Genomic DNA, 12,277 nt, shown 5'->3' with positions numbered 1-12,277 from the left:
AGGGGAGAAACGGTATCCATGCAATATCTGTGTCCAACAGGTACTCATTACGATGCCTTTTCCCTCCCCCACACAACCCAAGGTCTATTGGACCCATCTCCGAACGAATCGGAGTTGCGAGAGCTCACCACACTCGCCTTCCTCTCCAGGTCCCAAGACCTCCTTGGGCACGGACGCCAAGTAGGTCTAGATTTCACCACACGCTGACTAGCTCCCCGTCCAGGGGGCAGTCTTTTACAGGTCTGTCGAGCGAACACAAGCGGAAGCCTACACTCACTGACCGATATAGCTCGAGAGCGATAAACCATTGTGCGTCGGACTGCGATCAGGGAATCACTAAAAAGTGCCTCGCCAGATAATGCAGCCGCTCAGTCGCCACGATATATGTATCGTATAACCACAAAAACCAAGCCGTGTATACCGAACCTGTACAGGCTAGAATCACGGTTCTACCTATACCATGCCAGCCTAGAGCATCGCTCGTCGATGGCTAGCCACAAGGGTACCCTGTACCAAGGAACGTGTCGGTAGGTCAAGCCAGCCTACCGCGACCTAGACGCCTAGGTCGCCAAGCCACGTACCGCCCCAGCTCATCCAAAGCCGACTGCCTAGGGATACCCTGTACCAGCGAGCTTCCCAGGTCAGCCTAGCCGTACTAACCGCCCCAGTATCGACAGTATAGCAGCCTATATTGTAGGCTAGTGAGCTCGGTTCGCAAGGCCGCTATACTTTTCATATATAAATGCTACACCAAAATTTTTGTCCACTTTCAACCGAGCCACCTGAAAACGCATTTTTTTCTATATAATAGTGCCAAATTCTATATGTGGGTAGTTGATCAGAAAATTTTTCGACGTACCCTGTGCCATCGAGCTTCCCAGCCCATTTTCGAACGAAAAGCAACCACGTTCTTGCCTTGCCTGGGAAGGAAAGCATTTCACGGAATGCACCTTCCCTATCGTCCGAAGCCAGCTGCCTAGGGGTACCCTGTACCAGCGAGCGCCTAGACAAGCCTAGCTCAGTGTACCGCCCCAGTACTGTGGTATAGCTCCCGATATCGTAGGCTAGTGTGCTCGGTTCGCAAGGCAGCTATACCACTACTATATGAATGCTACACCAAAATTTTTTGTTCATTTTCAACCGAGCCACCTGAAAATGCATTTTTTTCTATATAATAGTGCCAAATTCTATATGTGGGTAGTTGATCAGAAAATTTTTCGACGTACCCTGTGCCATCGAGCTTCCCAGCCCATTTTCGAACGAAAAGCAACCACGTTCTTGCCTTGCCTGGGAAGGAAAGCATTTCACGGAATGCACCTTCCCTATCGTCCGAAGCCAGCTGCCTAGGGGTAACCTGTACCAGCGAGCGCCTAGACAAGCCTAGCTCAGTGTACCGCCCCAGTACTGTGGTATAGCTCCCGATATCGTAGGCTAGTGTGCTCGGTTCGCAAGGCAGCTATACCACTACTATATGAATGCTACACCAAAAATTTTTGTTCATTTTCAACCGAGCCACCTGAAAATGCATTTTTTCCTATATAATAGTGCCAAATACTATATGTGGGTAGTTGATCAGAAAATTTTTCGACGTACCCTGTGCCATCGAGCTTCCCAGCCCATTTTCGAACGAAAAGGAGCCACGTTCTTGCCTTGCCTGGGCTTGCTAGCTACCAAAGAGAGTGTGCCTGCCTCTCTCCCTTCTCGCTTGTCCTGTCCTTGGTAAGCTAGCCTTCGATCGGACCTAGCTAGCTACCAGAGAGAGAGAGAGAGAGTGTGCCTGCCTCTCTCTCTCCCTTCTCGCTTGTCCTGTCCTTGGTAAGCTAGCCTTCGATCGCACCTTGCTAGCTACCAGAGAGAGAGAGAGAGCGTGCCTGCCTCTCTCTCTCCCTTCTCGCTTGTCCTGTCCTTGGTAAGCTAGCCATCGATCGCACCGTGCTAGCTACCAGAGAGAGAGAGCGTGCCTGCCTCTCTCTCTCCCTTCACGCTTGTCCTGTCCTTGGTAGGCTAGCCTTCGCTCGCACCTAGCTAGCTACCAGAGAGAGAGAGAGAGTGTGTGTGTCTGCCTGCCTGCCTGCCTTATCGGCCTCTCTCTCTCGTCTCGATTCACTTTCAATCGAGACCATAGGAAACGCATTTTTTCCTATATAATAGTGCCAAATACTATGTGTGGGTAGTTGGTCAAAAAGTTGCCAAAAAGGTGCACCTTTTTGAATTCGTTCCGTTTTTACCAAGGGCTTTCTACCACGGCCAAACCCTCGATTCCCCAAGCCTTTCCTCACTCTCTCGCTCGCACCTTGCTAGCTACCAGAGAGAGAGAGTGTGCCTGCCTCTCTCCCTTCTCGCTTGTCCTGTCCTTGGTAAGCTAGCCTTCGATCGGACCTAGCTAGCTACCAGAGAGAGAGAGAGTGTGCCTGCCTCTCTCTCTCTCTCCCTTCTCGCTTGTCCTGTCCTAGGTAAGCTAGCCTTCGATCGGACCTAGCTAGCTACCAGAGAGAGAGTGTGCCTGCCTCTCTCCCTTCTCGCTTGTCCTGTCCTTCGTACGCTAGCCTTCGATCGCACCTTGCTAGCTACCAGAGAGAGAGTGTGCCTGCCTCTCTCCCTTCTCGCTTGTCCTGTCCTTGGTAAGCTAGCCTTCGATCGCACCTTGCTAGCTACCAGAGAGAGAGAGAGCGTGCCTGCCTCTCTCTCTCCCTTCACGCTTGTCCTGTCCTTGGTAGGCTAGCCTTCGCTCGCACCTAGCTAGCTACCAGAGAGAGAGAGAGAGTGTGTGTCTGCCTGCCTGCCTGCCTTATCGGCCTCTCTCTCTCGTCTCGATTCACTTTCAATCGAGACCATAGGAAACGCATTTTTTCCTATATAATAGTACCAAATACTATGTGTGGGTAGTTGGTCAAAAAGTTGCCCAAAAGGTGCACCTTTTTGAATTCGTTCCGTTTTTACCAAGGGCTTTCTACCACGGCCAAACCCTCGATTCCCCAAGCCTTTCCTCACTCTCTCTCTCGCACCTTGCTAGCTACCAGAGAGAGAGAGAGTGTGCCTGCCTCTCTCCCTTCTCGCTTGTCCTGTCCTTAGTAAGCTAGCCTTCGATCGGACCTAGCTAGCTACCAGAGAGAGAGAGTGTGCCTGCCTCTCTCTCTCTCTCCCTTCTCGCTTGTCCTGTCCTTGGTAAGCTAGCCTTCGATCGCACCTTGCTAGCTACCAGAGAGAGAGAGCGTGCCTGCCTCTCTCCCTTCACGCTTGTCCTGTCCTTGGTAGGCTAGCCTTCGATCGCACCTAGCTAGCTACCAGAGAGAGAGAGTGTGTGTCTACCTGCCTGCCTGCCTTATCGGCCTCTCTCTCTCTCTCGTCTCGATTCACATTCAATCGAGACCATAGGAAACGCATTTTTTCCTATATAATAGTGCCAAATACTATATGTGGGTAGTTAGTTAGGAAAGTTTCAACTTCCTAACCTTACAGACACTACCCAAGCCATATCGCTACTAGAGCGAGAGAGGGTGCCCCTGCCTCTCTCTCTCTCTACCTTTCGCTCTACTCCTAGCACTCCTGGCTAGATCGGCATTGCATGCTGGCTGGGACGACCTATCCAACGAGGGGTCGATCGTCCCGATGCGACCAGGCGATCGGTCGCAACAGGGAAGAAACCAGCTATCGTACTACGTCTCTAATGCAATGTATAGGACCCCAAAATCACTTCTTCCCTATATATAGTGCCAAATTCTATATGGGGGTAGTTGGTCAGGAAAGTTTCAATTTTGAAATCGTGCCTTTGCTACCAACGGCTTTGCACCAAGGGAAAGCCAGGGGTACACAAGGACTAGCGCCACAGTCTCACTTCTCGGTTTTATTTTATTCATTATCTCGGTAACGGATAGGAATTTTTTGATGGGGTTTGCTTTGGCAGATCGGCCATTACGAGAGCTATAAAGCAATGTCAATTGCGAGATTCGAACTCTTCCCTGTTGGTCGGGGCGGTGGGTGCGTCAAAACATATGACTTTTCAAAAAATCGACTTTATGCCGTTTCACTAAATGTTGAATATCTCGGGAACCCCTTGATATTTTTCCATGGGGTTTGCATTGGAATATTGGCCAATGAAAGGTCTAGATTGCTATGTCGGCGGCGGGATTCGAACTCGTGCTAGGTAGTTTTTACAGTGAAAAAACCGATGAACAAATGACTTTTTTGGCAATATCTCCGTAACAAATGGGAATATTTCGACGAGGTTTATGCCGGCAAGTCGGTCTCGATAGCCTGTATCAGAAAATAACAAGTTGCCTGGCACAACTCCTCCCCAATCGTCGGGGCGGTGGGTGCGTCAAAACATATGACTTTTCAAAAAAAATCGACTTTATGCCGTTTCACTAAATGTTGAATATCTCGGGAACCCCTTGATATTTTTCCATGGGGTTTGCATTAGAATATTGGCCAATGAAGGGTCTAGATTGCTATGTCGGCGGCGGGATTCGAACTCGTGCTAGGTCGTTTTCACAGTGAAAAAACCGATGAACAAATGACTTTTTTGGCAATATCTCCGTAACAAATGGGAATATTTCGACGAGGTTTATGCCGGCAAGTCGGTCTCGATAGCCTGTATCAGAAAATAACAAGTTGCCTGGCACAACTCCTCCCCAATCGTCGGGGCGGTGGGTGCGTCAAAACATATGACTTTTCAAAAAAAATCGACTTTATGCCGTTTCACTAAATGTTGAATATCTCGGGAACCCCTTGATATTTTTCCATGGGGTTTGCATTAGAATATTGGCCAATGAAGGGTCTAGATTGCTATGTCGGCGGCGGGATTCGAACTCGTGCTAGGTCGTTTTCACAGTGAAAAAACCGATGAACAAATGACTTTTTTGGCAATATCTCCGTAACAAATGGGAATATTTCGACGGGGTTTATGTCGGCAAGTCGGCCTCGATAGCCTGTATCAGAAAATATCAAGTTGCCTGGCACACCTCCTCCTCAATCGTCGGGGCGGTGGGTGCGTCAAAACATATGACTTTACAAAAAGTCTTTATGCCGTTTCACTAAACGTTGAATATTTTGGGAACCGCTTGACATTTTTCCATGGGGTTTGCATTGGAATATTGGACAATGAAGGTTCTAGACTGCTATGTCGACGGCGGGATTCGAACTTGTGCTAGGTCGTCCTCACAATTAAAAAACCGATGAAAAGCTACAGTTTCCCCCATATCTCCAGAACGGCTGGGAATATTTTCAAGCGGTTTGCTGCAGCGTGTCGGGGCCACGGGGCCACCTCGGGGAACGGGTGCCACCCGGACGCCACCGGGCGAGGTGGTGTCAAAATGGCGGAAAAACCGTTAGGTTCCTAGAATGAAGTGGTGGAAGGGAACGTCCCATTGGCACGTTTCACACCTCGGCAGACGCGCCTGGTCGAGACGAAGACATAGAGTGGTAGATGTTGAAAATCGGTGGAGGTTTGGCCGAGTTAGGGGCTATTTTGTCACCCGGCAGGGGCCACAAAACGACAAAGTCCGAAAAGCTACAGTTTCCCCCATATCTCCAGAACGGCTGGGAATATTTTCAAGCGGTTTGCTGCAGCGTGTCGGGGCCACGGGGCCACGTCGGGGAACGGGTGCCACCCGGACGCCACCGGGCGAGGTGGTGTCAAAATGGCGGAAAAACCGTTAGGTTCCTAGAATGAAGTGGTGGAAGGGAACGTCCCATTGGCACGTTTCACACCTCGGCAGACGCGCCTGGTCGAGACGAAGACAGAGAGTGCTGGATGTTGAAAATCGGTGCAGGTTTGGCCGAGTTAGGGGCTATTTTGTCACCCGGCAGGGGCCACAAAACGACAAAGTCCGAAAAGCTACAGTTTCCCCCATATCTCCAGAACGGCTGGGAATATTTTCAAGCGGTTTGCTGCAGCGTGTCGGGGCCACGGGGCCACGTCGGGGAACGGGTGCCACCCGGACGCCACCGGGCGAGGTGGTGTCAAAATGGCGGAAAAACCGTTAGGTTCCAAGAATGAAGTGGTGGAAGGGAACGTCCCATTGGCACGTTTCACACCTCGGCAGACGCGCCTGGTCGAGACGAAGACAGAGAGTGCTGGATGATGAAAATCGGTGCAGGTTTGGCCGAGCTAGGGGCTATTTTGTCACCCGGCAGGGGCCACAAAACGACAAAGTCCGAAAAGCTACAGTTTCCCCCATATCTCCAGAACGGCTGGGAATATTTTCAAGCGGTTTGCTGCAGCGTGTCGGGGCCACGGGGCCACGTCGGGGAACGGGTGCCAACCGGACGCCACCGGGCGAGGTGGTGTCAAAATGGCGGAAAAACCGTTAGGTTCCAAGAATGAAGTGGTGGAAGGGAACGTCACATTGGCACGTTTCACACCTCGGCAGACGCGCCTGGTCGAGACGAAGACAGAGAGTGCTGGATGATGGAAATCGGTGGAGGTTTGGCCGAGTTAGGGGCTATTTTGTCACCCGGCAGGGGCCACAAAACGACAAAGTCCGAAAAGCTACAGTTTCCCCCATATCTCCAGGACGGCTGGGAATATTTTCAAGCGGTTTGCTGCAGCGTGTCGGGGCCACGGGGCCACGTCGGGGAACGGGTGCCACCCGGACGCAACCGGGCGAGGTGGTGTCAAAATGGCGGAAAAACCGTTGGGGTTCCAGAATGAAGTGGTGGAAGGGAACGTCACATTGGCACGTTTCACACCTCGGCAGACGCGCATGGTCGAGACGAAGACATTGAGTGGTAGATGATGAAAATCGGTGGAGGTTTGGCCGAGTTAGGGGCTATTTTTCACCCATGCCACAATAGTCAAGGTCAAGGTAGGGAGCGTGGGAAAATAGTGTTTTTCTCCCAAGCGTGGAAAGATATGTTAAAGTTTGACCCACCGGCGCCTAGGTCTGGATGAGTCGCACCTGCCTGTGTTATCCCCGTGCATGTCGCTGTGTCCGTTCGTGCGTACGCCTTCGCATAGCAAACGCTTCGGTGCCAAGTCGGTAGCTTAAAGTTGGTTTTCTCCGAAAGCCTATGAGCGATCTTAAGGTGCGACCCATCGGCAGATGGGCCTCGACGAGACGCAGCTGGCAGTGAAAACCCCATGGATCTCGGCTGGTCCGATCGTCCGTAAGTCAAAGAAAACGAATGCAATGGAATTCGCAATGGTCAGCTCGCTGCGAGAATCGGATTATTTTTTTTCCTGGCCAAACGGGTGGACCAATGGGCAATTGCAAGACGTCATTCGATCTGGCGTGACGAGAGGCGTCTTGGAAAAAAAAATAAGTCCATTGGACCTGTACGTTCGTCCGTAATGGTAAGAAAACCGATTTTTGGAACCCCCCTCCAATGTTAAAGTGAAAATGTCCATTAAAAAAAGTTTTCTCGCCGACGGGTAGAGGTATTGTCCCGTGTCGTGGTTCGACCGCTCGGGCCCGACGAGACGCGTCTGCCGGTGCCAGGCACGGTCGAGTAGGCGTGTCCGTTCGTCCGTGCGCTCTGGAAAACGTTTTCAGCCGCGCCGAACCATACGAGTGCGAAGTTGGCTTAAATCGAGTTTGCTCGAAAAGTAATGGACCGATTTTGACATGCGACCTACCGACAGGTCGGTCTCGGCAAGACACGTCGGACGGTGTGAAAGACATGGAATTCCCATCGTCCGTTCGTCCGTCCGGGGAAGAAAACGGGCCCGTTGATGTCAATGTCGGAAGCGGGCGACATTGGGTCGAAGCGAGTTTTGAGCATCGCCACTTAAAGGTATGTTGCCATGCCCTACGTCGTAAGATGGGCCTGGAAGAGCCGCATCTGGTGGTGCAAACCGCATGAAAATCGGCTTGTCCGTTCGTCCGTGCGACCCGTCCACGTGCATGTCGCTGGAGCGCGACATGGGGTTGAAGCGAGTTTTCAGCATCGCCACTTGGCAGGATGTTGACGAGCCATACGTCGGACGATGGGCCTGGAGAAGACGCATCTGTGCGTGCAAACCCCGTGAAAATCTGCTGGTCCGTTCGTCCGTACGGCTGAGAAAATGCGTAGTTCAAGGTCAAGGTCGGGAGCGTGGGAAAAAAATGGCTTGGGTGCAGTTTTCTCTGGAACGGGAAGAGCTATCTTGAAGTGGGAAGCACCGGCACATCGGCCCGGACGAGTCGCATCTGCCTGCGAAAAGGGCATTTGAATCACCGTGTCCGTTCGTGTGCAGGACGAGGAAAATGAATGGTTTGACTGTTGCGGAGAAGACGGATCCGTACTTGGAGTTAGTACGTGATTTACGCTGGCGCACAAAGAGAGATATAAATACCAAGAAGAAGAAGAAGAAGAAGAAGAAGAAAAAAATTAGAAAATAAAAATAACAAAGAAGAAGAAGAAGGAAGGCGGGAAGAAAGAACATAATAATAATAATAATAACAATAAAACCCGCAATACAAGGTGATTTTGTACGATACTATTTAAAACACTTTATGGAAGCGTTCGATTGTCGTTTCTATGCATAAACTTGGCAATTGTAATCCATTCCACTGCATTTTTCATGATGGGAAAATATTGTCCCACTTGGGCAAAGATTGGCCCAAAATCTACCTGGCATTGGAAGCACTTGGCTTCATTCACCTTAGGACTCCAGCGTTACCTTGTCGTACAGACAATATTGTGTAGGCATGTTTGTCAAATTCCTTGGTTCGACATTAAAATCACTTCATACAAACAATATAAGTGATTTCGTCCAATTGCGCTCTTTGACAAATTTCAAAATTGTGTGCAATTCGATCATGTGGCATTGATAACACTTTACAGAAGCGTTTAATTATGTTCTGTCTGCATGAAGTTGGCATTTTCCATGATGGGAAATATTTCCCAAAACCTACATGTTATCTGACTTCGAGCCCCCCAAAAATTGCCAAGAAATGTAGCAAAATGTGGCCAAAAACCTACGTTATTGGGTTTGGGGCAAAAATTTGCACAACAATGGTCCGAAAAGTGGCCAAAAACCTACCTAAACTTTTCCGAGACACGCTCAACAGTGTCTTCTTTCCGCACCGTTTGTGTCAAGCCCGTTCCCTTGTCTGTGACGGGAACAAATAAATTTTAAAAAAAACAGACCAAAAAAAAAAAAAAAAAAAAAAAAAACAGAAAAGAAAAGAAAAGAAAAGAAAAGAAAAGAAAAATTCGTATCTGTAGAACGGTAAAAGATATTCTCATGCGGTTTGCGTTGGCTGCTGCGTCCTAGACAGAGCTATTATGTCTCTCTGTATGTCTGTATGTATGTATGTATGTATGTATGTATGTATGTATGTATGTATGTATGTATGTATGCAAATCAAATCAATAAATAACCAAGTCCAACAAAACCCATTTCTTCCATGCAAGTGTAAAGTTTCGAAAAATTGAAAGCTTAGGAATAGAGCGACGTGCCATATGTCGGCAGATCGGGCTCGAAGAGACGACTCTGTTAGAGCAAACCGCACGTCAATAGCCCTGTCCGTTCGTCCGTACGCTTCGAGAAACCGACCGTTTCTAGGTAAAACGCGCCTTAAAGTTCCTTTCCTCCGGAAGGGCAAGAGCTAGGTGGACGTGCGACCCAGGGCCAGTTTGGTCTTGAAGAGACGCGTCAGGCAGTGAAAACCCCACGAAAATCGGACTGTCCGTTCGCCCGCCATTGGAAGAAAACCGATTCCTTCCATGCAAGTGTGAAGTTTCGAAAAATTGAAAGCTTAGGAATAGAGCGACGTGCCATATGTCGGCAGATCGGGCTCGACGAGGCCACTGTGCTAGAGCAAACCGAACGTCGATAGCCCTGTCCGTTCGTCCGTTCGCTTCGAAAAACCGACCGTTTTTAGGTGAAACGCGGCGTAAAGTTCCTTTTCTCGGGAGGGGCAAGAGCTAGGTGGACGTGCCACCCAGGGCCAGATTGGCCTTGAAGAGACGCGTCTGGCAGTGAAAACCCCACGAAAATCGGACAGTCCGTTCGTCCGTGCGACCATGAAAAGCCGAAGGTCAAGGTCGTTGCCATCACGGCATTCCGTTGGTTCGGTATCTTCACTCGAATACCTATATCTTTCGAACGCTCGAAGATATTTTCGTGCGGTTTGCTGCGGCTGATGGGTCTGAGAAAGACCTATCCGTCGATGCCTTGCGCTGGAAGATGGCTTCATCCTGGACGAGGCGGTGGCCATTTCAGCGAGAGACGAAAGTAATGGGAAAATAACAAGTAACCGACTTCGCTCGGGAAGCAATTTATCGGCACTCTTGCTAGAAAATTCGTGTCTCTAAAACGGCGAAAGATATTCTCGTGCGGTTTGCGGTGGCGGCTGCGTCCTAGACAGGGCTATCCACGCATGCCTTGCCGAGCGAGATGGCTTCAAAGATGGCTTCGTGATGGCCGTTCAGGCACAGGCAGAAATCACTGGAGGGGGGGATAGACACACAAAACTCGCTCGGGAAGCAATTTATCGGCACACTTGCTAGAAAATTCGCCTCTCTAAAACGGCGAAAGATATTCTCGTGCGGTTTGCGGTGGCGGCTGCGTCCTAGACAGAGCTATCCACGCATGCCTTGCCGAGCGAGATATATATATATATATATATATATATATATATATATATATATATATACACACACACACACACAAAGACAGACACACACACACACACACACACACACACACACACACACACACACATCAATTAATAACTAAGTCCAACGTTGGTTTTAGTTACTTCGCTTCCAAGGGCTTTGCACCAAGGGAATGTCAGGGGTACACAAGGCCTAGCGCCGACGGCGGGAGGTATTATCAAATGTCAGATGCCAAAAGATCTGTCTTGAATAGACGCGTCGGCCTGTGCCAAATATATCTTAATGGCTGCGTCCGTTCGTCCGCCATCGGGAGAAAACCGTTTTCTTCCATGCAAGTGTGAAGTTTCGAAAAATTGAAATCTTTGGAATATAGCGACGTGCCACATGTCGGCAGATCGGGCTCGAAGAGACGACTCTGTTAGAGCAAACCGCACGTCAATAGCCCTGTCCGTTCGTCCGTACGCTTCGAGAAACCGACCGTTTCTAGGTAAAACGCGGCTTAAAGTTCCTTTCCTCCGGAAGGGCAAGAGCTAGGTGGACGTGCGACCCAGGGCCAGATTGGTCTTGAAGAGACGCGTCAGGCAGTGAAAACCCCACGAAAATCGGACTGTCCGTTCGCCCGCCATTGGAAGAAAACCGATTCCTTCCATGCAAGTGTGAAGTTTCGAAAAATTGAAAGCTTAGGAATAGAGCGACTTGCCATATGTCGGCAGATCGGGCTCGACGAGGCCACTGTGCTAGAGCAAACCGAACGTCGATAGCCCTGTCCGTTCGTCCGTACGCTTCGAAAAACCGACCGTTTTTAGGTGAAACGCGGCGTAAAGTTCCTTTTCTCGGGAGGGGCAAGAGCTAGGTGGACGTGCCACCCACGGCCAGATTGGCCTTGAAGAGACGCGTCTGGCAGTGAAAACCCCACGAAAATCGGACTGTCCGTTCGTCCGTGCGACCATGAAAAGCCGAAGGTCAAGGTCGTTGCCATCACGGCATTCCGTTGGTTCGGTATCTTCACTCGAATACCTATATCTTTCGAACGCTCGAAGATATTTTCGTGCGGTTTGCTGCGGCTGATGGGTCTGAGAAAGACCTATCCGTCGATGCCTTGCGCAGGAAGATGGCTTCATCCTGGACGACGCGGTGGCCATTTCAGCGAGAGACGAAAGTAATGGGAAAATAACAAGTAACCGACTTCGCTCGGGAAGCAATTTATCGGCACTCTTGCTAGAAAATTCGTATCTCTAAAACGGCGAAAGATATTCTCGTGCGGTTTGCGGTGGCGGCTGCGTCCTAGACAGAGCTATCCACGCATGCCTTGCCGAGCGAGATGGCTTCAAAGATGGCTTCGTGATGGCCTTTCAGGCACAGGCAGAAATCACTGGAGGGGGGGATAGACACACAAAACTCGCTCGGGAAGCAATTTATCGGCACTCTTGCTAGAAAATTCGTGTCTCTAAAACGGCGAAAGATATTCTCGTGCGGTTTGCGGTGGCGGCTGCGTCCTAGACAGAGCTATCCACGCATGCCTTGCCGAACGAGATGGCTTCAAAGATGGCTTCGTGATGGCCGCCCAGGCACAGGCAGAAATCACTGGAGGGGGGGATGGGATAGACACACAAAACTCGCTCGGTATGCAATTTATCGGCACACTTGCTAGAAAATTCGCCTCTCTAAAACGGCGAAAGATATTCTCGTGCGGTTTGCGGTGGCGGCTGCGTCCTAGACAGAGCTATCCACG

This window comes from Sinohyriopsis cumingii, unplaced genomic scaffold (genome assembly GCF_028554795.1).
Source record: "Sinohyriopsis cumingii isolate HCF-2022 unplaced genomic scaffold, ASM2855479v2 utg001614l, whole genome shotgun sequence".
Classification (NCBI taxonomy): domain Eukaryota; kingdom Metazoa; phylum Mollusca; class Bivalvia; order Unionida; family Unionidae; genus Sinohyriopsis; species Sinohyriopsis cumingii.
Note: the sequence above shows the minus strand (reverse complement) of the source record.